Here is an 11,025-nt window from a genome sequence, read left to right on the forward strand (position 1 = left end):
CTTCTTTCCTGCCAAACCACAGATCGAGTACAAATCTTTTTTTTCTTTCTTCCTGTAAGCAATGAAGCCTTCTCAAGCACCCTTTCCTCATCCCTCCCCCCCCCCCCAACTCCTACAGACACAATTATACCAGGATGAGAAGCACTTGTTGTTCTTCCACAGCTTTTTTGGAGCAATTAATACCAGCTCGCCAAGCTGTGCTGTGAGAGGTGGAGGGGAGATGAAGAAAGAAAATGCAAGCAGAGAGTAAGAGAAATCCTCCTTTATGTGTCTCAAGGAGCGAGAAAGAGCTGTAATTATAACATCGGAGGCTTTGGATTACGACTTTTCCCCTCCTGTGTGTTAATTTGTGCATCTGTCAGGTTTGTTTCTTTCTTTTCCGGGAGGCGCCCTTTGAAAAGACCACTCTCCTCCCGCTTTCATTTGTCTGTGAACACAAGAGAGAGAGAGAGAGAAGAGGAAACTTGGCATTTATTCGCCTTACAATGCCGTGGCAATTACTGGTTGTGTGTGATCCTGAGAAAATGCACTCATTCTCAAATGTGCAAAACAGTAATTTAATTAGAGACCTTTGATGTGATGTAGATTTGACCTTGTGCATTGATGTAAAAAGAAGTGCTACAGAGAAAGGTTTGTTGTGTTATACCCACCGCTGATCCGTTTCTTTTTTACTCTCCTTGTTTTTCTCAACATTTAGGAATCAAAGGAGCTCCTTAATGTTTTAACAGCCTCCGTATCGTTAATGTGGTCAAGCATGTTTCAAGAGAGTTCATGGAAACTTTTTTTACCCCCCCTCCCCCACCTCCTCCTCACCCTCTCCAAAGCATCAACATGTCCTTCCTGAGACAGATTTTGTGAAGTGAAGATGAGAGAAGAAGCATCTTCCATGTGGAGATGAAATGCCTTTGAAGTTTCAGTCACAGTGACGACGTATCAATACTCTGGCTCAAGGCAAGGTGAACTCCAGTCTCTGGGCTGGCACTTCCTCCGTGTTCGCAAGGCTTTCCCTCTCTGGGCCTTGTCACTCAGGAAGTCCTGTCTGAACGCTGGTGCGATTGATGAGCATGTTAACTGACGGGTGGCAAGTCGGACGAATGTTAAAGTGCTCTCCGCGGACAGGCTAAGTGTTTCAGGGAACGCTGTGGGGACGGTCCAAACTAGTCTTTCACAGTCCTGTCTTCCTGTCATGGCAGCTTAGCTCACAAGATTAGCTTGTACATAAACAATTTAATGTAATTGGCTGGGTTTATCAGCCTTTATGTCATTTATTTACTTTCCAGGTCTAAGTATTGAATGCATTTATATTTCCTAACTTTTTTTTTTTGCTTTCCCATTTAAATATTAATTCATTTTAACTTAAATAACTCAACAAAACAAATGTGTCTGAGTGGATATTTTAGCTAAAGCAATGTTCTAAATTATTACTCCAAATATAGCGGCTTTGGCTCAGCCTCACAAAGCCACTTTATGATGACATAGACAGACTCAGGGTAAAATAGTTAGTCTAAAATGTCACATTAATGTTTGATGATATAGAAGGCATTTCAGGTGTGAGAAAAACAAGTGCTGCAATGTATGGATAAAGTTGCTTCAGGTTCTCATTCACAGCAGATTTCAACAGTAGAAACTTAGAGTTTCAATGAAAATATATTTTTAGTTCTTCCATCTAAGGCAAGGACATAAAGAGCCAAAGTGCTAAAATGAATATTTTTCCTATTTTATTATGTTATGACTAGAAATGCGTTTTTCAGGAATTGAGGAATTGTAAGTTCTGGATCAACACAAACCTTCATTTAAATCCAAGTGAAAATCGCTGTCGATACTTAAATTATATTTACAGGACCTACTTTACAAATCTAACAAAGTTTAACCTTTGTTGGAAAGGAAAATTGACAAAAATGTAACTTTGCACAAATCTGATGGAGACATACTCCAAAACTCTTCAGATTGCAGGGGACTAAACACAAAGTGCATGTCACACACTTCACATGTTTAATTGTGCATCATTTTGAATAGCATGTATGATTTTCCTGGGGGTAGAGGGGGAAGTGAAAAGGTTTAATTGGAACACTTTCGCAAGGAACTGAGCGCAACCAGGAGTTCTTTAATAAAAGATGCAGCGTTGACATTTATTGCTTTATGTGTCAAAAGAATCATTCCTTATTCTTTTCTGGGTTCAAAAGCGAGGAATTGAATAAAAGTTCAAATTGAAGAAATATGATTCCTCCTTTAATTTTTCATTAGAGTTCTGGCTGTTTGAATTACCTGAAGGCATTTCAACACATTTTTGAAACATAAGGAACTACTAAAGTCCAGCCAAGACATATTAAACCCGTGAAACAGTTTTTTCTGCTGCACTCTTGAACAGGCTGTTCCTAATTCAGGCAATAAACGGGAACAACATGTGAAGATTCAGTGTCGGTGGTGTAATTTTTGGTCGTCTTCTCTTCAGTAATGGATCTACAGCGACAGTTTGTTGCCGGTATTAAATATGAAATGATTTAAACATCATTGTGCTAAAGGTAAAAGAGCTCCCCCTGAATATTCGGGAAGGTTCTAACTCCTTCGCTGAGACAAATAAAATAATGAGCAGAGTTTGAGGAAGGCTGATTCTGATTGACAGGAATGCTTCTGCGTTCTTGCTGCGTGTCTCTGTTTCCATGGTTATGTCATCATCTGTGAAGTGGAAGTAGACACTGAGCATTTGCCCAACACATTGAGATACTCCAGATCAAATCTGTACACAGTGTATTGTTCTGCACACAATGCAAGAGGACTGCATAGAGTTATTTGCACACTTTTATTTAGTTAATGGAGGTGTTGAATAAGGCAAATAATTTTCAAGATGACATTTGATGTGAGCATATGTAGCTTGTCCTTTAAAATAATTGGCCTTTTATGTATTTTTGGTATTGGGTTGAGTGAAGTTTCAGCTAAGAGTACAGGTTCAAAGAGAAATTACATTTTTTGCATTGGTCTTATTGTGTGCAACGCCCACAGGGAGGCAGCAAACATAAAAACAAAACCCTTCATGCCGTTTAGAAACCAAAGCAGCACCTCAGAATAAATGTGTGTTTTTGAAAGCTTACAAAGTTTTGTTAAAATGAGGCACATTCAGACTAAAGAGATCTGTGATGTTGTGAGTTTTAAATTAAAACCTCAAAGTCCAAGCAAATAAATAAATAAAGTGGTAATGTCCTTGTTCGTTCACAGCTTTATAGCTTTAATGTTTGGTTCATTTTGAAACTACAGATAATGGCTGGAGTGATGACAGTTTTGGGAAAGAGGGAGAAGTTTGGATCTGTCAGAAGAGTGAACTTCCAACCTGTAAAAAGAAAACTTTCCCAACATTTTTGTTAATTTCACCACCTTTGCATGAGAAAGTTCCGCCAGCAGTTTCCCAACTGAACATTTGTGTTTCTATGAATAATAAAGAAAGAGGCTGCTCGGCGCAACCCTCCACTGACCGCTGTGCTAATACCTCATTCAGCCAACTGGATCCAGAAACAACAAATGGGAGAAAATTTGCATGAGTCTGTGTGAATCTGTTTGGACAAAAAATGGAGAAAGAAACAGCAGAAAATTTATTTAGTGGATTCAAGAAGGGATTAACAAATGTGTAAGGTGTGGTTTAAGCTTTAAGAGTAGATTACCAATAAGGTTTATCTAGTCCTTGTAATCAAAAGTAAAAGCAGTGTCCACATTCTCGGCACACAGTCAAATTTGTTCTTGGCCAGGTTCTCACATCCAGTTTGTGAATCTCAAAGTGTTTTTTTCTTATGGAGATGGGGAGTCTTGATTGGGAACCTCACAGTCTCAACTTGGCTCTTTGCAGACGATGTGGTTCTGTTGGCATTTTCAAGCTACGACCTTCAACGTGCACCGGAGCAGTTCGTAGCAGAGCTGAACGTGGCCGAGACAAGAGAAAGCTCCTCTAAATTCAAGGCCATGGTTCTGGAATGAAGAAAGATTTTTTGCACAGCTGTCACTGGAGAACTTCGAGAAGAGTGGCCTTTTGGATATCATCTCTATGCATCTGAGGGACTGCAAAAGAAAGTGGATGCTAGACTAAAAGGAAATATACAAACTCTTAATGAAGCTTGACAAAGTATGGGAGGCACAGAAAATCAAAAGTGAACGCATTAAAATACGAAAAACAGAACGAGAAACCAAAAAAAAGTAACACAGTTGATCATAACTGCTCATTCTATATCCACTAATATTCCATACTTTCATTGTGCTTCACTTATAATGCAACCAAAGCGTCACAAATATCAATCGGTCACCTGTAGTGCGACTGAAGTAATAGCAGGACCATGCTCTGATGTTCTGCAGGTGATAGTCAGGGGGCAGAGGCTGCAGGCTGACTGCCTATTGGATCGAAAGGCAGGAATGGTCCCCGAACCGCTACACTGCATTCACATCGAGGCTGTGCGCAGCAGGGGGTAGCACTCAACAGAAAGGTGTGCAATGTAATGCATTTGAAATTAAATGGAAAGGTGCGAGGGAATGAAATAGGACACGGTGCCTGCTGAGACCTGGAGACTCCAAGCTCAGCAGTAACATATATGGTGTATGTATATATTCATATCCTCCTGTTCAGACCAGGTGGAGACATTAAAGGTTCGGTGCTCTCTGAGCCTCCATCCTCTGCAGCCAGCGAACCAATTACAACCCTTGCACTCCCATTCTCATTCCTCCCTCCTCCCGTCTTTCATTCCCTCCACCTACTCTATGTGCCTCCATCGTTTTCCCAGGGAACTGCCCCGCCTCTGCTGATGTCAGCACTGGGACAGGTCCACCACTACGCATTCGCTCGCTCGTCAGCTGGTATTTCTGTCTTTTGCACTCGGTGTTCTCCCGGACATCCTATCCGCATCTTCATCTAATGTTGATCTATAAACAGCAGCGCTAATGATGAAGCTTTACATCAGAGGGAAAGCTTGGCCGTGTCCTAAAGAGCTCAACTAGACAGTCGGAGAGCCGCCAGCTCAAACTCCACTGACCCCTCCGACCCATTAAGACACCCCCGCCCTTCTTTTTGCTGGCATAGTCAAACAGCCCTTTGGGAGATCTCCGTACGACTTATGTTGTTATTAGCTCTGACAGGAACTCATGGAAATGTTAGTTTGTACTACATAGCAAGTGTATAACACTGCCAATTCAGGGGATTTTCCCCACCTTGTTGCTCTTTAAAACACTTTAATGCAAAACTTGAGAAACTTCGAATGTGAAAGCTGCCTTATGAGTAGAAGGAAGCAGACTGCTGGACTGAGCAGCATTTAACTGGATCTTAACCCAGAAACATTTGAGCACAACAATGTGATTACTGAATGGTAAATGGACTCAATGTACTTCATCCAGCACTTTCCTAGCCATACAAATCAAAGCATTTATGCCCTGATGCACACAAGAGCAGGAAAGGAGCGAGCAGAAACTGAGTTCACAACTTACTGGTGGCAGGATGTAGTCGCAGCCAGATGCAAAATGAACGAAACTCTTCATAAAGATTAAACAATTATTCCACTGGGGTGAATGGATGGATGGATAAGTCACAAAATATCATCTAACAAGACAAAAAAAAGTTGAAAAATAAACATTGTATGACACAAATGGTCAGCAATAAAACATAAAACGACCTGAGAAAGAGAGTTATGAAAATACAACGCACATGCACATGACACAGAACAGACATAAAAAACTATTTACAGATACTTTTAACAGAATGTAGAATATGATCAAAGCTATTTAATTCAAACCAAATATAATGCAATTTCTGAATATATACAATCATCATAAAAGTTTGGAACCTTTCTATTTTGGCTTCATATTTCTAAGAAATAATGACACTACTGAATTTGTGCTTTGTTTTGTTTTTACAAGTGAGATTGAGTTTGAATATTTATTCCAGTTTATTAAATGTCAGATTAATTACGTGATAATTGTTTTGAGAATGATCCGAGCTTTAACGGAGGGCACGCCTTGTTTCACCTTAATGTACTGAAATGGGAGAACTTTTTTGCCATCAGATGCTGACAGAAATCAGCACGTGAACGTCAAATATACTTTTAAGCATCATGTAGCACTTTCCACATCAGACTGCCACATCACAGCAATTGCCAGTGTTCAAATTTATCTAAAAAAACCATCATAATTACAATAAGAGGCACCTGTAAATGTTTGTTACCACTGACTGTTTTTAGTGTTTTTCTGTTATCAAAACATCATCACATGCACCCCAATACTAACTAGGATGAGGTATTTCTGACTATGGATGACGTAAGATATCAACTTAATCTTATCTAAAAATTATGCAGAACAGTTTAAAAAGAACAAATGAAAAGATTGTCTTAGAAAGTGTCTATTTTATGTGGACATGGCCTGAAAATATTACAAATATCTACTAATAATCATTTCTTATTAGCATGTGCTAAGGGAGCTTATTTAAGACCACAATCTGCTTAAACATTCTCCCTAGCTGTCCTCAAGATCAGAATTTGTTTCGAAACATTACAGTCAAGTTTGCTCTTGCATTTATAACAAACTGACATTTGGGCTGTCGGAGAAAAAACAGACTGAAATGACTCTAATTACCTCATAAAAGTGTTTGACTCTATGTTAAATGCTCCAATAGGCATTATTATGCATAAAGTAAAGTCATGTGGAGTGGCAGATTTGGGTCTAGCAGCAGCCTTTGTGGAAGGAGCTGAACTGGTTCTATCAGTCATCTGTGACTCTAAGGGAATCACAGAGGGAGCAGAACGACTGGAACGACATCCAGCCAGCATGATCCGCGAGAACAAAGGCAAACATGGACTGTTGACGTGGCTTATAATTTTTGAGGAAGAAGTGCGTTTATAGTCAAATATCAACATTTGATGTTTTTGCTACGGTATAAGGTAAAAATGTTAAGCACCACATTCAAGCCAAGAGAGAAATATGAATACAAGGCACAACCCTCTTGGAAACTGACCACATGGGTGGATTTGAGGTTTGTAAGCAGTGTTGCTTTGAGGATGAAAAGCCCCGATCGCCTGCTGCGATGTGTGTCCAGCGAGAGAAAACAGGAGAGAGTCGTCGTTGCACGAGAGTCCGACTCTCTGATGGCATAAAAAAAAAAAAAGTCTGAAGATAACACAATTGACGACGGACTCTCATCTCAGTCATCCTCCGTCTGCGAAATACACAGAGATTATCATAACCAAACCTAAAGTGGAGCCCGGACAGCTGGGCTTTGATACGTTTGATGTGCAAAAGCTGGGCGAAGCCGCTGACCTTCGCTGCTACCGCAATTACATCATAGGGCAGCTCCTGCTCTCATGAATATTAATACAGCTTCTGGAGGCATCTCCCGACACCTCTGATTGCCAGGGATCTGAGCTTCCCTCTGCATGACAAGTGCATCTGTCACATAAAGTGCATGTAATGGTTTTTCTGCTTCGGGAGAGATGCAGACCACAGGCAGGACCAGATCAAAGCTCCGCAGTTTTTATGCTGAAGGTGGATGAGAGAGATACTGTGTGTGAGTTGTTTTTTTATTATTATTATTATTATAATAAAAGGACATGATGAGCACAAGAATGGGTTAGAATAAGAAGTCGGTTTGCTATTTAATAGCAGATAAATAAGCTTGCAACCTTCTGCGGCTCTGCTGAACCAAAGCCAAACAGAATCAATCCTCTTTTGTTTCGTATTGCAGTGCAACTAATTTTCAGTGATAGTTACTTTTACCCATTGTAAAGTGCTTCCTTTTGGACCAGAGTTGAATGAGCGTAGTGCATTGTGAAAGTATTCATGCAGCCTGAAGGTTCACACATTCACTTTAGATATTTGACCTCAGTATGTCACAGTGCACACCATGAAACGAGGCAGTGGGCAGAATGATGCTCTGGGATCTTTCCCTTTCAGCAGGGAGAGGAGAAGGATGGATGGAGCTTTCTATCCTTGCAGCGAAAGGGATGAATATTTCCGTTTTAGCAGCACAATAATGGGAAACAAACATGCAATCAGATCTGCAATGTTTGTTCTTTGGATCAAAACATAACCATGTGTTAGTCAAAGTCCAAAACTAAATTCCACTGAAACTCTTTGGCAAGAACAGAGAAGTGATGTTCACACATGCTTTCTACCTAATCTGCATCAGCTTGACATATTTTGCAAAGACAAATGTAGCTGTACGTGCAAAGCTGACGTAAACAAACCCCTGAAGACGTGCTGCTCTAATTCAGAGGGGTTAAATAACAACAACACGCCACATTTTGCAATTTTCTATTTATAAAGATATATTGCTTTTGCAAAGCAATGCTGATTTTGCTGGATTGGACCAGGAATTGTCTTATCTTAACAGCTACAAATCGCACAGTTTGATATACATGCATTCAGGAAAGTAGGATGAGGCTAAAAATAATAATAATAATTTTAAAAAACATATGCTTTTTCGATTATCGTAGTTCTCAGAATTACCGAAAGATGGTTACTCTGAAAAGAAAAAAAAAAGTACCAGTTAAAAACAGGAGCATGTGCAGTTACTCCATTTGCCAGCAGAGGGCCTCCTGTTACAATTTAAGACTAAAAGATAATCAGTTCTTTTCCTGTTTTACCCTCCTAAAACTTAACTGGATACATTACTGATTGTTGCGTAATTTGTCTAAATAAACTTAACTGGATACTCGCGTAGCTGACTGAAGTCGTAAACTCATCAGATAATCAAAATGAAACGTTTCCGAAAAAGAAAATAATACCAACAAATGTGGCTGTTTTGTGTTAGAAACGTCTGCTTAACCGAATTCCTGCTGGAAAATAAATTACTTGGCAAACTGACTGGATGCATCACTGGAGAGCTCAACAGAACATTCTGCGGTCTTGGACCCGACTGAATAAGTAAATAGATCTTTATTCACACCAAGCCAAACTGCTCTCTTTCCCCAGGATGCCATAAAGGGCCTGAAGCAGCGTTAACTCCTCAGAGCTGTGAAAGAGCTCCGCTCACCAGGGAGCCAATAGAAAACTAACCATCGTGTGAATGAGCTCCACTTGCTGCTGTTTGCTGCCGCTGCACTGATGGAGTCGAGCTCCAGCAAGAAGAAAATTAATCTGTGCAAATAATGATAATAATAAAAAAAAGGAATCACTTAATTTTCCACGTGCGAAGTGGAAGAGGGCGGATGGATCTGAGCTGAAGCTGAATGACAAACTGACACACACACAGGGGGACGATGCTACGTGGTCACATTTGCAGTTTTCTCCCATATTAAATCTCCATAATGAGTAAATTAGTGGGTCTCCATCTGCGGTACTGAAAACTTAGAGTCACACATGCTGGCTATATTCGCAGGCTCCTGCTGAGTGTGTTGGTGGGGAAAAAAAACATACACAGATTATTTCTACACACACACACACACACACACACATTACAGAGGCAACCACGCAATGCACAAAACGGTGTGCTGTAGCGTGCATTTTCACTGCAGGTTTTGGTGAGAACGTGTTGGCATGGAGGAGGTTTAATGTATAGTTTGGATGCAGAAGACAGGTTTTTTTTTTTTTCCATGCAGTTCTATTGATCTGAATACCACACGCTCCCTCAGTGGTTACATGCCTTCCTGTGTCACTGAGTTCACTGTAACATTAATCTGTGATTCAGTACAGATTCAGCAAGCATCAACTTTGTAAATAAGCATTAGCAACTTATGCAGCACCCTCCATGGTTAGTTTGAATTCATGTCAAAACCTTTCAAATAAATCCATCTATTTTTGCAGTGGTGTAATCTCTCGCCATCACATGTAGTTCAAAAACAACTTTCTAGATTTTCTGCCTTTCTTGCACAGAAAAATAAACCAATGTTGTCAGTCAGTTCCAGCAGTTTTAAGCTGTTTTTATTTTTCATTTGGCAAGAGAAATAAACCCACCTAGGGACGTTTTGTGACGTATGAAGATCAGAATGCATCTTACCTTAGCTGAATGAAATCTTCTGTTGTTTTTCCCATTTTGAAGAGTGGCTAAAAGAAATGGGTCCTTATGTAAATACAAATCTGTTCTCAATAGATCGCCAAGTTAGATAAAGAGTTAGTAAATATATAAACCTTTATATATTTTCTTCCGCAGGGAAACCAAAATTCCTAGACGATCCAAGCATTTCAAAATGTACATTTTAAACGAATCAATAAGTGTGCAAGAGTTTGCTTATGGAGGTGAAAGGCTTTTCTGGACACTATGCAGAAAAAAGCTCATCAGTTTTACTCATGCATATTTCGTTTCTGTTGGAGAGGAAATTAAAACATCCTCTCGCTTCTACACACAATTTGTAGCAAAAAAAATAAAATAAAATAGAATTGATTTATCAAAAAAAAAAAGTGAGCAATTGAGACACAAGGTTTTTGTGCGGTTTATCTTTCCTGTGTCTGTTGTTCTATATATTTGTTTCCGAAGTTACCAGAAAAATCCCTTGTCAGTGTCTCATTTTAATAAACCTGATTCTGATTGTGATACGGGTAAGTTAAAAAATAAAAAGTCCCAGTTATTTCTTATCACAAAAAAGAAATCTACTCAAATTAATCGTTTGGTTTTTCCACGAGATAAGGCTAGTGATATTAGATATGAATTAATTTGGAGGCTTTTTTCACGTTTTTAGAACTGATGCCAACGAATGTGGAAAGGCGTTGTAACTTCTGCATGTTTCGCACCGTAGAAAACATTTCTGTTGTCTCTGTCTTGAGCATGTCAAAGACCAAAGCGCGAATCTCTCCGCTGACTCACATGGCCTAGATTCAAGTTGCTTTGTTGTGACAGCTTAAATCCAAATTCTTGTTTTTTTTTTTTTTTTTTTTTTTTTTTTACGTACACGAACAGGGCTCTTTTAAATTGAATAAAAACACACGTTGTGGTTTTATTCTTGATAAGTAAACAGACTGCTGAGCACAAATGAACATGCAGGAACCTTAAAACAAAAACCCGTAATTATGATTTCAGTCATTAACGCGTCTTGATGGAGCAAAACAATCCGCATCATCATTTTAATTGCAAAA

The sequence above is a fragment of the Poecilia mexicana genome, unplaced genomic scaffold, assembly GCF_051168715.1.
Source record: "Poecilia mexicana isolate PSO_F unplaced genomic scaffold, ASM5116871v1 scaffold_20, whole genome shotgun sequence".
Taxonomy (NCBI): Eukaryota; Metazoa; Chordata; class Actinopteri; order Cyprinodontiformes; family Poeciliidae; genus Poecilia; species Poecilia mexicana.